The sequence below is a fragment of the Borostomias antarcticus genome (genome assembly GCF_949987555.1).
Source record: "Borostomias antarcticus genome assembly, chromosome: 6".
Classification (NCBI taxonomy): domain Eukaryota; kingdom Metazoa; phylum Chordata; class Actinopteri; order Stomiiformes; family Stomiidae; genus Borostomias; species Borostomias antarcticus.
The window spans coordinates 22632028-22647719 of record NC_140239.1 but is presented as its reverse complement, the minus strand read 5'-3'; positions in this window follow the sequence as shown (position 1 = coordinate 22647719).

The following is a 15692-nucleotide window of genomic DNA, read 5'->3' as shown; positions in this document are numbered from 1 at the left end:
CTGGCTGAGCCATTGGTAGCGGAATGCTATAAGGAAGATGAATGGTGTCTGCGTCTGACTCCGTGCCTGAAAATGTATACCTGCTCAAAGACTGAAGGGAGTTGAGAGCTTTCTGAGTTGACATGGTGTGGGTCTTGAATGGCTGGGTCACCCCAGGGTGAGAGGAAGAATACAGCCAAGGCCGAGGCCTTCCATCAGATAAGTTATCCTTCAGCAGCCATGTTTATGGCCACCATTAAGGCCACTGACCGTTGTACCTTCTTGGAATTGTTGTGGAATTGGAGTATAAGGCTGCGTCATATATTTTCAATATCAATATCAATCCTCACATTTTCTACCCTTTTGTCATTTTCCTAAGAGGAATACATTATCATCCTGTAGTGATTTATTTGCTAGCCCTCTCACAGACAAATCATATCTGAACTCTACTTAGTTGTGGCTTTCCAGCAGTTTCTCTAGGCGTGTGTGACGGGACAATTTGACCAGCGGGGTGTCAGAGTTTATATCTACAATGGAATAGTTTCATCCTCTACCCCTGCCAGGCAGCATAGACCAACTCAAAGAGCTCTGTTCTATGACAGAATGTTACATAACCGCTGTCCCCAAGCATCAAAACCGAAACCAGCAGGCGACACTTTATGAATAACTAGCATATCTGGCCAGTTGAGTCGGTGCCCAGAGCAATGTTTAATATCTTTCAATTCAACTCTCACAAAGAAAACTCAAAACACATACACACACACACACACACACACACATGCTCAAATACTTGTGCGCAGATGAGCGTGAATGTGGAGCTAATCTCATTGGGTCCCGTGAGAGCGTCGGCAGGCTCGGTGATGTGTTGTTCGGCTGCGTTTGGCCACAGCCCAGCAGCCCTCTTAGCCCTGAGAGAGAGAGAGAGAGAGAGAGAGAGAGAAAGAAAGAAAGAAAGAAAGAAAGAAAGAAAGAAAGAAAGAAAGAAAGAAAGAAAGAAAGAAAGAAAGGGAGGGAGGGGCATGGCTTTGTCGCCACTCACAGCCCTCTGATGCAAGGTTGCAACTTTCAACGGTTTAAGACACAGCTCCCTGTGATGAGGCAGCCATCTATTCAGCATCTGATAAAGGGAAAAAAATGGGAGCCAAAAAAGCTCTTGTGTTCTGGACTCTTTTATCATTGAAAGGATGGGAGGCAGCTTTGAGTAAGTTGAAGACATTTTCTTGGATGGACCTTTTAATGAGAACCTTTTAATGAGAACCTACCTGGAGGTGGTGAGGCTCCTGACCCAGTGCTGTCAGGAAAACAATCTCCAGCTGAACGTCAGCAAGACAAAGGAGATGGTGGTGGACTTTGGGAGGAAGCAGGAGAGGAACTACACCCCTCTAATCATCAACGGGACCCCTGTAGAGAGAGTGGACAGCTTCAAGTACCTTGGCGTCCAGATCACCAAGGACCTGACATGTGCAGCACACATAGACACAGTGAGGAAAACTCGTCAGAGACTGTACCACCTCAGACAACTGAGGATATTCAGAGCGTCCCACCAGATCAGAACGGGGCTTGTACTCATCCATGATCGAAAGCATCCTGACTGGGAATATCACCACCTGGTATGGGAATAGCAGCTCTCAGGACCGCAAGGTGAGAGTGGTATGGTTAGCTGAACGTACCTTGGGGAGGCCACTCCTCTACCTCGGGGACATCTACACCAGAAGATGCAAGACCAAGGCCAACAGCATCCTGAAAGACCCACCCAGGAAATGGACTGTTCTCTCTGCTACGGTCAGGGAAGAGATACCACACTCACATAGCGAGCACGGAGAGGCTCAGGAAAAGCCATCCGGCTCCTGAATGACTCTGTCTAACACCTCCGGGATTTTATTTACTATAGCTATAGCATGTACATAGCTCACCCATGCACTTCATTTGTAATTGAGAATTAGAGTTGATCTGTAGCATAATCTTGAAGCCGGCAGCAACTGTACACTGTGATTGTACACCGTACATTATATGTGACGAATAAAAGGAATCTTGAATCTAATAAAAGGGTGTGTGTCACCTTTTATTCACTGTATTACTGTAAGTAGAGGCTAAAAGGGAGCTTTATCACTGCAAATGTAAATTCAAATATAATAGAATCACAAAGAAAATTTAAAGTCCCAACATACAACAAGCTCCCACTATACTGTCCCACTATACTGTTCACTATACAAAACACTTGTGTGTTTTGAGGAGACCTCCCTTAGCACAATTTGAGTCTCTTGACAGGCTGGCCATCAAAGGGATTCTTCCTAGTGCCAAGTGCTTACATGGCATGAGACACAAGTGAGTGCTGTGCAGACAGCTTGACACTGTAGATACTGGGCTGAGCCTGACTTGACTACAGCCTCAACAAAAACTCCTCAATTATTCATCACCAGTGGTCACAGAAAAAAACCTTTTCGCTTTCTACTTCCTTTCACACTTTGGGTGAGTGAGTGAGTGAGTGAGTGAGTGAGTGAGTGAGTGAGTGAGTGAGTGAGTGAGTGAGTGAGTGAGTGAGTGAGTGAGTGAGTGAGTGAGTGAGTGAGTGAATATTGGGGGGGCATGGACAGCGAAGGCCACGTGTAGAGTGTTGGTCCTCGATAACACAGGAGCCCCTCTTACAGACAGTCTGCTTATAATCCAACACATTCTATGCGGAAAGCTAAGACGAGCTTTCCTCCTTGTGCAGGGTTACCATGCACAAAGCTCAGTTCCCTCCTGAAACAGAAATACAGCTGCTGCACACAAAAAAAGAATCCTAACCTCATGTAAGAATTCTACCCAAACCAGAAACAAGTGTAGCACTACTCATAAAATTAAACAGGATTATCTGTCTCTCTCTCTCTCTCTCTCTCTCTCTCTCTCTCTCTCTCTCTCCCTCTCTCTCTCTTTCTTTCTCTTTACCTCTTCCTGGACTGTGCTATACTGTGCCTAGCTGAAGGTTCTGGGATGAGCTCCCAAGCCAGTGACTTTTAAAGCTTCAAACACCCTTGTAAAGGGTAAAAATGGCTCCTCATCAGGCCTCCTCTGTTCTGCCATCTCTCAGGGTAACTGTGTTTTAAAAATTAACCCCTGAAGTGGTTGTTTATTAACTTCAGTGTCATTGCAGCCTATATGCCTGTGCTGTGTTATCTGGGCTTAGATAGATAGATAGATAGATAGATAGATAGATAGATAGATAGATAGATAGATAGATAGATAGATAGATAGATAGATAGATAGATAGATAGATAGATAGATAAAGAGATAGAGAGAGAGAGAGAGAGAGAGAGAGAGAGAGAGAGAGAGAGAGAGAGAGAGAGAGATAGATAGATAGATAGATAGATAGATAGATAGATAGATAGATAGATAGATAGATAGATAGATAGATAGATAGATAAATAGATAGATAGATAGATAGATAGATAGATAGATAGATTCCCTTTATTGTCCACAATGTGGAAATTTGTCATAGGAGGACACTCAAGGCTGGAGAGGAGGAAGCAGCTAGACTGAAAAATGTAACAATATCTCTCAATCTCTCTCTCTCTCTCTCTCTCTCTCTCTTTCTCTCTCTGACAGGTGGAAGAAAAATCCAATTGGTATTTTAGCATCAGCCAAGGACCAGAATAGAATGGAAGGGATTTCACACTTTGACACTTTTGACAAAACAATAAACGTGTCGTAGAGGAAGGCACAGAGGCCCCGAGCTCAGCACCAGTGGTTAATGATCTATTCTAGGAGGGAAGGCAGGATATGGAACCCCCCCCCCGATCTATCACTCCCTCCTTCCCTGGTTAGCAGACGCTTTAAGCTGTAAAATAACGCTGGGTATCTGATTAAAGTCCTGTTATCTCATCTCATCATTCAGAAACGGCGCCAAACCTGTGCGACACTTCTCAGTTCACAACTGCGAATCAAGATAAGACAACATTCGACTCAGAAACACTATCAAACCCATGTACAGTGGGCTCCAAAATTACTGGCACCCCTGACTGGCAATGCACAAACAATGAATAAAAAAAATAAAGAATATACTTATAGAGAAACTGAATATACCAACATGTATGGAATACTGTACTTTATTTATCTTTCAATGGAACTAACCAAAATCATAACAATTATTTAATATTGAATTAAAAATCAAGGTTTCATAATTATTGCCACCCTTCATTTAGTACTTAGTGCAACCACCTCTGGCAAGGATAAAAGCATGGAGTCTTTTCCTGTAATGTTTGACTAGGTTAAGGAACACATTTGGGGAGATTTTGGATCATTCCTGTAGGCAGGCCCTTTCAAGATCCTTCATATTCTTGGGGTTGCGCTTATCAACCGCCCTCTTCAACTCAGCCCACAGGTTTTCTATTGGATTTAGGTCTGGCAATTGAGATGGCCATTGCAGAACATTGATTTTGTTGTCACAGAAGAACCATTTCTATGTGGATCTTGAGGTATGCTTTCGGTCATTGTCTTGTTGGAAAGTCCACCTGTGGCCAAGTCCCAGCCTTCTGGCGGAGGCAACCAAATTGTCAGCCAAGCCAAGTCAGCCACTTGGTGTAATTCCTTGTCATCAATCTTTACCAATGCCCCTGGACCTCTGGAATTACAACAGACCCAAAACATCACTGACCCACCATCATATTTTACCATGCCTCTCCTTGTATGCATCTCTGTTTCGACGCCAAACATGCCGATGCTGTATCTGACCAAAAAGTTCAATTTTGGTCTAATCTGACCAGCGCAACTTCTTCCAGTGATAATTGAAATGAGGTTTAGCAAACTCCAAGCACTTGCTTCTGTGTCTTGTGGTCAGAAAAGGCTATCTTCTGGTACCCCTTCTAAAAAAGCCTGTGGTTGTGGAAGAGCCATCTGATGGTGCTTTTGATGCCATCAAGGCCTGCAATTCTTTCACAGTGATTCTTGGGGATTTTTTTGCTTCTCTCGCCATCCTCCTCAGTATCCTGGGGGTACTTCCTCTACCCATGCGGTTGTCAACAGTTCCATATCTTTTGAAATTTTCAGTAATTGCCCCAACAGTGTTCAGTGGTGTTTTCAATAGTTTCTGGATCTTCTTATAGCCATTACCAGATTTATGAAGGTCTCTGACCATCTGTCTCTTTTGAACTGCCAGTTCATATGTTTTATTCATGGTGTTGGATAACAAAGGGATATTGCATGCATGTTTTTTATACCATAGTGAAACAATAAGTGATGTAATGGCTCAATATAGTTCCTTAATACTTAAATGAACTTAAATAAGTGGAATTGAATAACTGGTTTAATTTTGGTAGATTAAACGTAACCGTAATTAAACGTACGTAAAACTGGTCTAAAAAATGAATGGAGGTGAGTGGCCGGCCGTGTTTGGGCAGCTCTTGGGCCCGACCCGTGATTCGGATCCACTCCAAAATATATTGGGTTCTAAATTGGACCATGCAACACCCTTCCACCGAGTTTCATGAAAATGGGTCCAGTAGTATTTTGAAGTTTCTCTGTAATGATTGTTTGTGCATTGCCTGTCAGTGGTGCCAGTAATATTGGAGCCCACCGTATTCAGCTGTTTGCTTCTGAAATGACTTTTGCGAGCGTTGGGAGAGTCCAGCAGAGTTTGTCCACCATGCAGACCCTGTGCGTGAGAGGACAATGTTTAAGTCTCATTTCTCATCTTCTGGATGGGCTTGTTGTGGCAGGGGAAACTTGTTATTTCTAAGTCATCATGGTAATTCGTTTTGCTGCTGCAGCTCGCACATTCACTCTGCATGAATTAAAAGCCCATTAGAGGAGTGCATGGTCCCCCTCCCCTTTCTCTCTCTCGTTCACACACACACACACACACACACACACACACACACACACACACACACACACACACACACACACACAGGCACACACACACACACACACACACACACACACACACCGCTCTAATTAGATATGGGCTAATTTGGTTTTTCGTCTTCAGTGCATTAGGATTTAGCCATGACAAGATAGTACACAACTCCACTCTCTGACTGGACGCCGCGTAGCATAATGTTGTTCTTCATGGTGAAGGTGTGTGCGTGTGTGTTTGTGTGTGTGTGTGTGTGGGCATGCTCTTGGTCTGAGTGTGTATGGAGCATGAAAGAGGACACTCAATAGAAAGGATGGCCTCCCATTCCGTGTGTGTCACATGCCTGGACTGACATTGATTCTAAGGATTGGCTTCTATAGGCTGGGCTTGAAAGGAGAACATCAATAATGTATGCCATTAGATTTCGTCTTCAAGAAGGCCTCTTTTTAGCATGGGGGAAATCCATCAAGGTGTCACTGGAATCTCTCCCTCTGGCTCTCCCTCTCTCTCTCTATGTGTCTGCTTGTATGTCTCTTTCTCTGTCTTCCTCTCTGTCATTACCTCAAAATGACATGAACAGCGAAGGGTTCAACCAAGCTTCAACCTTCTCTTCAATGTCAACATGCTACAGCAGTAATGCCATTAGTCGCTCCTGCTGCTTCATCGACTGCAGCCATTCAAGAGAGGTAATAAGAGAATACACGTCTAGGTGAAACGGGGAACTCTGAGATCCCTCAACTGAACTCGCTGCGCCGTCACCACGCAGAACCCCACATCTACACTTCATCATGCGCCGTGTCCCGAAACAGCACCGGCTCCCACACCTCCTGTAGCTGCTCTCCTCCATTAGGCTGAGAGAGAGAGAGAGAGAGAGAGAGAGAGAGAGAGAGAGAGAGAGAGAAGGGGGGGTGTATCAGATGATATTGCCTTGCCAGAGGACAGCGGAGAAGAGACAGGAAGAGAGAAAGGAAAGGGAAGGTACAAGGAAAACACAATGTTGTAAATCTCTATGCTTGTCATATCAGGGTTGTGCTCTGGAGCCTTTCAGCATGTGTGTGTGTGTGTATGTGTGTGTGCTCGCGCGCGCGTGTGATTGTATGTGTGTGTATGCGAAGTGCGAAGTTGTGTGTGCTCCTGCGTGTGTGTGTGGTGTCCTTAATCAAATGGGTAAGCTAAAATTAGGCCTCTCAGCTCATCATCTGCCCTAATTACAGCCAATTAGCGTGTCTGTAGGGCTGTGCCACCTACAGGGGGCTGATGCCACGATCCTCCTCCTCTGCTGCTGCTCTGTCCTCGAGGAAGAAATAATAATGATCAATGCAAAACATGACATTTCCTTTTCATCTGTCACCTTGGCATTGTGTGTGTGTGTGTGTGTGTGTGTGTGTGTGTGTGTGTGTGTGTGTGTGTGTGTGTGTGTGTGTGTGTGTGTGTGTGTGTGTGTGTGTATTGAGCTGCCCAGAGAGTACACCGGGTGTGGGGTAGTGCTGTTCGTTGGTAAAGAGTGTTGGATGAATAATTCAGGGTATGAGTAGTTCACTAACATGTTAGGATTCTCCTCAGTGCTGGATGCACCTCTCGTGCGTCACTCACTACAGCTACGCCCACTGAGAGGCAGAGACTGTGTGTGTGTGTGTGTGTGTGTGCGTGTGTGTGTGTGTGTGTGCGTGTGTGTGTGTGTGTGTGTGTGTGTGTGTGTGTGTGTTTGTTTGTGTGAGTGTGTATGTGTGATGACCTTCACCAAGGTCCTCCTCTCCTCTCTTTCTCTCTCTCTACTAATAATACTATCCCTCGATACCCATCATGCTCTCCATTCCTCGTCTCTGCCCCACTTTGGCCTCACCCAACTCTCTCTTCATCCTTCACCCCCCACCCCCCCACCTTAAATCTCTATCCGGCTTCCTGCCTTCTCACATAATACTCCATTTCACTTGACCGTTACTTCTACAGCAATTCTGCCCTTTGCACCGCAGGCCCAGGTTCACATGCTGTAAATGAGCTAGTAACGTTTCTAATATCATCAAGTTGCCAGTGCCTGTAAATGAAGGAAGAACATGTTTGCACGCAATGTTCATATCCTCTGTCCTTACAACACAAAGAGGACGTACATGCCTTTCAAAGTAATGGCTAAGAAGGCTATGGCGCTACAGGGGTGTTTCAAGGTACATTCACCCCTGCGCTCCTCGGTAGCTTTTATACCAATTTGTACTGCACACACTCTACCAGCCCAGGTGTATTCCTCGGCTGTCAATCAATGGTGCGTCCGTAGCAACAAAGGAGGTGATTGGTACGTAATGCCTGGCAACCGTGTGTTGCCGCGGGGCAACAAAAGGTGAGGATTAAGTAACCTGAGGGCAAGGGGCGGGGCAGGGTGACAGAAAGGGGTGGAGACCTGGACAGGGCAGTGTGCATAATGAGACGGAGTCACAAAGGTGAAGGAGGTGAATGGGGAGACTGGACGATCGGTGCAGTTTGTGAATGGATGAGCGGCGGAATGCAGGACCACATTGTTCATGCTAGTTATGTGTTCATGTGTAGTTATTATAACAAGGGACACACACGCAAACATGCATGCCGACTGATGTCCTATCATGCCTCTAGAGCAAACATGTGCTTGTAGAGTATGAGCTCTGATTCACACACACACATGACATGCGCCTGCAGGGCTTTCTCTTTGTTACACACACACACGGGGTGTACACACATACACGCGGCGCACACACGGACAAACACGCCCGCAGGCACGCGCACACACACACACACACACACACACACACACACACACACACACACACACACACAGTTCTATATTGCTCACTGTTTCTGCTTCCATGCTTTATTTCACTTAAATGCCTATAGCCTCCTTAAATAGCCCCTGAGCTGTTTATAATGGAGCGCTGCACTGAACTTCTTCACTGTCAATGTGCTTTCTGTGAGCTAGAAAGAGGGAAGGAGAGAATGATGGATGGGAGAGAGAGAGAGAGAGAGAGAGAGAGAGAGAGAGAGAGTGGATAAAAGATGAAGAGAGATAGAGTGAGAAGGAGGCACTTAGGGTGAAAATAATTCTGATGGAACCTCTGTGATTAACAAATCAGTTATCAGTACCATGTGTATTATAATCAGCCCGCCTACAACCAATCACTCATCTCTTCTCTGCGGCCTGCTCAGGTGCTGCTGGGCCCGTTAACGGAAGGTTAGATCTGCTTCCATACCAGACTACTACCATGATTAAGCCTACAGACAATACAAACTAGGTGTCATTTAAGAGATCATCTGAAATTCAGCAATTCACATTAGTGACATTGGAGGATTTTGTGTATCTGCAGATGCTCTGTGAATGTCAATAGACCTTATCGCTTGTTATTGATCGTTTGGAGAGATCATATCTTACTCACAGATCCCTGAGAGACCAAAAAAAAGAGGAGGGGTCGCCAAAAAACAAATGTGAAACGTGGAGGCTGAGTGAGCGAGGATAAAGCCCCGGTAAGTCGTCCGCCCACGTCCCTCTGTGGCCCCGCGCGGAGGAGAGAAACACTGCCATTACACAACAGGTGGGCGACTTCCCACACAAGCCCAGAGATTAGACTGAATTACTGTAATGTGGAGACAGACTCCAGCTATCTCTCTCACCATCTATCGGCTCTCTTTATCTTCTTTATCTCTCTCTCTCTCTCTCTTTTGCAACTGAACACACAAGTGAAAACGAAACGCTTTGAACACGAGGACTAAGGTGAATAGATGTCATAATATTGTCAGTGAGTGCAGAAGGAGCTATAGCCTACTGTACTGTGTTCTAGAAAGCTAAAAGTCCTGAAGAAAAACATCTAGTAGGCTAAATGCTTACTGAAAGCAGTCTAATACTGTGATTTTAGTGTGCACTGTACTATACATTATCATAAACAGTAGCTGAAAGGTCCTTGAACAGTGTTTGATATCTGCGATGTCTATGGTGAATAGTGGAGCGAGACAAATGAGCGAAATCTCCAGGGACTGAAGAGGCAGGACAGATGGTCTGCTCAGGATGAGCTGTTGGAACTGACCGGAAGATCTAGGCCTCCCTGCACAGAACACAAGCAACGCTGGCAGATATCTCTTCTCCGTCAGGCCTCAGAATTGAGAAGCCGTTTACAGGAACATCTACTGCGCAGCTAAGCTGCTTGAGGGAATCCATTTTAGACACAAAGCCTACTGTATCAGAAGTAGCCGATGCTCCTTGTACTTGACTAGGCTACAGACTAAAGCTTGTAGCCTACTTCCTCCAGTCACAGAGTTTAAATCCATGTGCTAAATCATGCTCTAGACCTTTGTTCTTCGACCTGTAACTGTTTTTAATTATTATTATTATTATTATTATTATTATTATTATTAGAGTATATTGCATTTGTTCTGTTGATACAGTATGTGTCTCTGTGTGAACTCGTCATCACTGTAAATTTTACACTTTACAAGTATAAATAAAGGTTTTGAAATAAAATGAAAGTATCATGCAGCTACCCAATTTTGCATGCTTTTGATGTTAGAATTAGGGTTTTGGTTGGATTTCATCTCATCTTACTGTGGACAGGTCTTAAAGCGGAGACACCATGATGGGAGGATAGGAGTGGTGGAGAGATAAATGGGTGGCTTGCTGCCCTCTCCACACACCCCCCCCACCCGGCAGTCACGACACAGAGGCTGCCCCCGGCTGCCACCCCCGCTCCCCCGGCAGGAGTCAACTCTCCGGGAGCGTGACGGCGAAGGGCTGAGGACGGCTCCAGACATTCGCTGTTTTGACTTGTGTCATTACTTTCTCCCCAGACATTCATGCAGCAGTTGTCTTGTCACTCAGAGCCCACGGTGCACTCTCTGAATTTATCATGACCGAGATCCTGGTGTGTGGCATGGCATCATGGTTCTGTGATGGGATAGGAAGAAATGGACTGGAATGGAATGCCACAGAATTTGGCTTTGGCTATTTAAGTGGAGATATAGGTGGAGACAGTCAAAGTCTCCCCTTTCAAACAGTTAAGCCCCAACCTCTCTCTGTCCTTCTCTCTCTCCCGACCTATCTCTCTTCCTCTTTATTAGGCCCACGTTATGCTACATCCCACCTCGAGAGCCGCCATTCTGGCTCTGCAAAACCCCCATTCTGCTGCAAACCCCCCCCTCCCTCTCTCTCTGTTGCTTCCTCCGCGTTCTGTCTGCAGCCATGCCGATGGATGGACACTCCACTGTGCTGTAGAGTGGTGTTTTCGGTTACCATGGAGACCCCATCCATCCATCCATTTGCTCACGCCTCGCTCTTCGTTGCACCACCAAGGCAGCGAGCGCAGGTGCAGATCACACCCGCAGTACCAGGGAGAGGGCTGGTAATGTGATGCTAGGTATCGACAGGGGAAAGAACTAGATGAGTCTAATGGCTTTCTATGTCAAAAGGGCTTTCTATTGCAGCTCAAGCCAATAACGAGTTGTGTGTGTTAAAAAAAAGAAGATAATTCAATTGGCAATAGCCATAAGTGGCTAGACTACATGAGAGAGAGAGAGAGAAAGAGAGAGAGAATGAAAAAGCAAAATACACATTCATTTCCATTACCCTCCGTGTTGTGTAAGACAGCCATCGGGCTGGAGTTATAGAAATAGCCTACATTAAAGAGAGAATATGCTCTTTACTCCTGAGCCAACAGGCCAACGAAAGGGGTGAGTGTGTCACTTGTAGTCAGTCAGTAGAGTGATAAAGTACTCGATAATCAGGTCATTGACCCCGTGTGAGGGTGTGAAGAGTTGACACCGGCCCCTGAAAGTCTGCTGGGACAACGCCCCTTCAGTTGAAACTAGACTACAGACAGACACGGCCGTGGAAAGAACTTGCCACCTGCATCCAAACAGGTCTTTCTCTTCAGGTAGAGAAGGCTTTGGAAAAATGTGGGCCGAATCTTTGGCCTGTCCTGGGTCAATAGTCATTAGAAGGGAGAGTAATTACTATCGATTGTATGCTGGAATATGATACATGAAGAGGTAGGGGGGTTAATCACGCATAGATATTGTGAGCACAGATTGTGTATATCATACTGGCCCATAAGCTACTAAAGCTAGCAGATGATAGATCAGCCTTCTCCATTGTCTTGAGTATTGTTAGTACTCAGGGGTTGTTCCATTCAGGCAATTAGGCTGAAAGGCTTTTCAGTGAAATCGGGCTCTCTTCAACCAATATTTCTCACTTATAATAATGAATGCCTTAAAAGCTTGTCCCTTGGCTAGGAATGTGAATGTGAGGTAACTTGTTTACCGGAAAATGATGTTTCTTTCCCCATCTAGCTCTTTCCCGATGTGAAGCCTCTTTCTCTCTGGGTTATGTTTCCTCACCACCCTGTCTCAGAGGTCAGCCAGGGACACGGGGCGAAGGTACTCCTCCCTCCTTTCTGCTGACCACAGCTTAATGGTAGTGGTGTTGCCCGGGCCTGTCGTCTCTCAATTATCTCCATCGCTCAGCATGCACTCAGGCTAAAATATTGCTGTTGAAGGACAATCCGGTCTCTCCCCGATTCAGTCTTTCATTAGCAAAGACATTCAGCCAAACGCTAGTGTTTTTTTTGTGAGAGGGGGATATTTGTTTGTGCTGAGTGTGGCACTTTTCATCATTCATATCAAGACACAGAATCAGGCCGGGCGGTGTTTGTTTTGCTGCTGATCGATACTGAGTTCTAAACAAAGCCAGCGGTGGAATATTTCACTGACTGTCAATATGAAGGTGATTATGAACAATGGAGATGAACACACACACACACACACACACACACACACATCCACATGCTATACACACACAGTTGGAATCTACCTGCACCTAGACCTGTTGAGATCAGGATGTGCCTTAGGTCACAGGGGGCAGAGATAGTGGCCTATAGGCAAACAGCCGGGCCAGCTGATAGGCTGCCTGAGTGACTAATAGCCATGGTGAGGTCATTTGTCCCAGAGCGACAGAAGGGGCCACCTCTCCTGTGTGTGTGTGTGTGTGCGCAAGTTTTTCTGTTAGTGTGTCTTTTTCTGCGTGTGCATGTTTGTCTGACTGTATTGTGCATGTTTATTTGAATGTATGTGTATGGGTGTGTGTGTGTGTGTGTGGGTGGGTGGGTGGGGGGGGGGGGCACATAGGGCAATACCCCTAACAAGTCCACCCAGATACCAGTCGTACAGGTTATCTTGAAAGAGGGTAGAGTAAACAAAGAGGGGGATTGGTGGAAAGTAAAACAGAGGTAGAGTGCTGTATTGTGATTTGGTGCCACATAGCTAAATCCCCCCTTGTCATATCTTGCCTCTTGCCAGGCCACCCAGCTGTGCCTGTGGATGTGGAAGAGTTCCAGTGTGGGAATGCAGCTGGGCGCTCTAGTCATCAGCCGGCTGGAGGAATTCCCCCGCTCTTCAAGTTAACACTCGACCCCGGATAAGGGAGGCGGGAACAGGGACGTATCTCAGCACTTCAGCCCCACAACGTCACACACAATTTCCTGACAATGGAGGGGGGGTTGGGCAGAAGAGTGGAGGAACATGAATGAGGAACCAGGAGAAAGGAAAAGGGAGAGAGAGAGAGAAGAGAGACAGGCAGGCAGACAGACAGACCACAGACAGACCGTTGGGGGCGGGGGATAATGTAGAGTAATCTCTCCTTTCTTGATCTGGTAACTCCAACGGTTTGTGTTTGTGTTTCTATGTACAGCAGCCTATCATCCAGTATCCCATTTCCCTGGGTCCTCTCTGGGCGGTCACATGACACGCTGCTAACGACACTAGCGCTGCCAGCACCCCCACACAGGGGGGCTAATTCCTGCCCAGACCTGACCACAGGAATGCTCTGCTCCGTCTGTCTATCTGGAGCAGGTCAGAGAGAAAGAGAGAGAGACGTGGGGTGATGAAAAAGAAAGGAGAGGCGTCTGGGAGTGTGCGAGGAGGTCCTGAGGGAACGCTCCCTCTTTAGACACAATCTGGCATCGCGTGCCTCGGACATGTCACGTTCCTGTTAGACTCACAAGTCGGTATCGAAAGAGATCCCGAAAGTCTGGCACCGCGAGACTGTGTTCCTTTTTGGCTTCATGGAGTGTTAGAGGTCTCACAATGTTCGGCTATGTTTTGGACATGTAACGTACGTACAATACCATAAACAGCACTAACATGGTATAACAGTATGCTCTCCTTCGCTCTAACGTCAGAGCCAAGTCAAAACGTAGTTAGATCATTTTGCCCTTTCCTTGGTCATTTGAGGATAGCAGACAAGAGTTTTGATTAAGCCTGCTGAAAGGGCTGCTGAGCTCCACCGTTGCTATGGAGACCATCACAACGGAGGGATAGGCTCCAGCCAGCTACCCAGAGTTGAGCATCTGTGTGGTTTTTGCAGAGAGAGAGAGAGAGAGAGATGGAGGGGGGGTGTCGACAGATAGACAATGTCTCCCCTCGCCATCAAATTTCCTTTTATCATCTAAGGGGGCTCAGCAATTAATATTAGGGCCTACGCATTTCCTGCTTCTAGAGCTAGAAACGACAAGACCAACGTGGGATCAAGAAGAAAACATGTTGATGAATTGTGCGTGGATTCCAACTCAAGGCATTGTTGTAGGTTATGGAGCCGGTCCAATGTGATTTACGGTATGAAGGGAGATAACAATAATAGTGCTTTGGGGCTGTCAAGTCCAAAAAGTCTATTTCGGTCCAGAGCGGAGCTAGTCTTTCAGACTCCCCGGGGAAGGTCTACTTCCTGTGCAGGCTGAGAGAGAAACGTTCTCATTCCCACATTACCTCACCCCGGAAACATGTCTCTCAGACCTCAACCTCGGGGCCATGGAATGTGACTCCAGTCACACCACGATAGTGTGTGAGAGAAGACACACACAGAAAACACCAGGAAAGAATGTGCTGTTCGCAACTGTCATACGTGAGCAATGCGCAGAATGTTGCTGAGGGAGATGTTCAGTTGAGAGAGCCGGGACCAGTGGTGTAGTGGGAGGTATATGGAGGTCTACGGAGTACACCCACTTCTTTATCCATGGACCCTCAGTATACTCACTTCTTTAAACACCACTAGTGTAAAAACTGTAACCTTTCTGCTACAGTATACCCACTTCTTTAGTCAGAGTACACACTTCTGTAGTCACCACTACACCCCTGTGTAGGACACACAATCCCCATAGCCTGCAGGAAAGAAAGATAAAACCAAAACCACAGCGTTTGCCTCTCTGCATGTTACATCTGTGGAGCCATTATCATCGATAATCATCGGTGAGTGGAGAGGGGGAGAGAGAGAGAGAGTGAGAGAGAGAGAGAGAGAGAGAGAGAGAGAGAGAGGAGGGGTAGGGGGATGAGAAAGGACTGAAATATTGATAATACTGGCATGCAGATACTGGCAGACTGTGCCCCTTTTCTGTCAGGTTTCCAACAGATTGTATCACCAAGTCCACACATCACCTGACAATCTACTACGCACATCTCCTCCTCCTTCACCATCTGTGAAACACAAAAGGAAAACACATTCTACTGGACCACAGTAAGAGGCCAGCGGCAGCGAGTGCATATCAAAGTGTAGCCTACTGTGTTTGTAATGTGTAGGCAGATGGGCAGCCAGTTACGGACTGTTACTGATTTCCATAGACAATAACAAGGCTTTGCTTTGCATACAGAATGCTGGAGTCAGCCTGGGAGGCAGCAAAGCATAAAATCGGCGGCGTCTCTTGGGAAAGGCAATGGCGAAAGATTGGAAGAGGATGCTCTCAACATGGATCTCAGATAGAACACAAAGCCTGGGTGCCACTACCTTATTAATAATTAAGTGTTTTTATTTTATAAAGTACCTTTCTGAAAACGTGCATAGTAAACAGTAGTCTAGTAGGCTACTTCTCTGCCATAGAGGGGTCCGTTG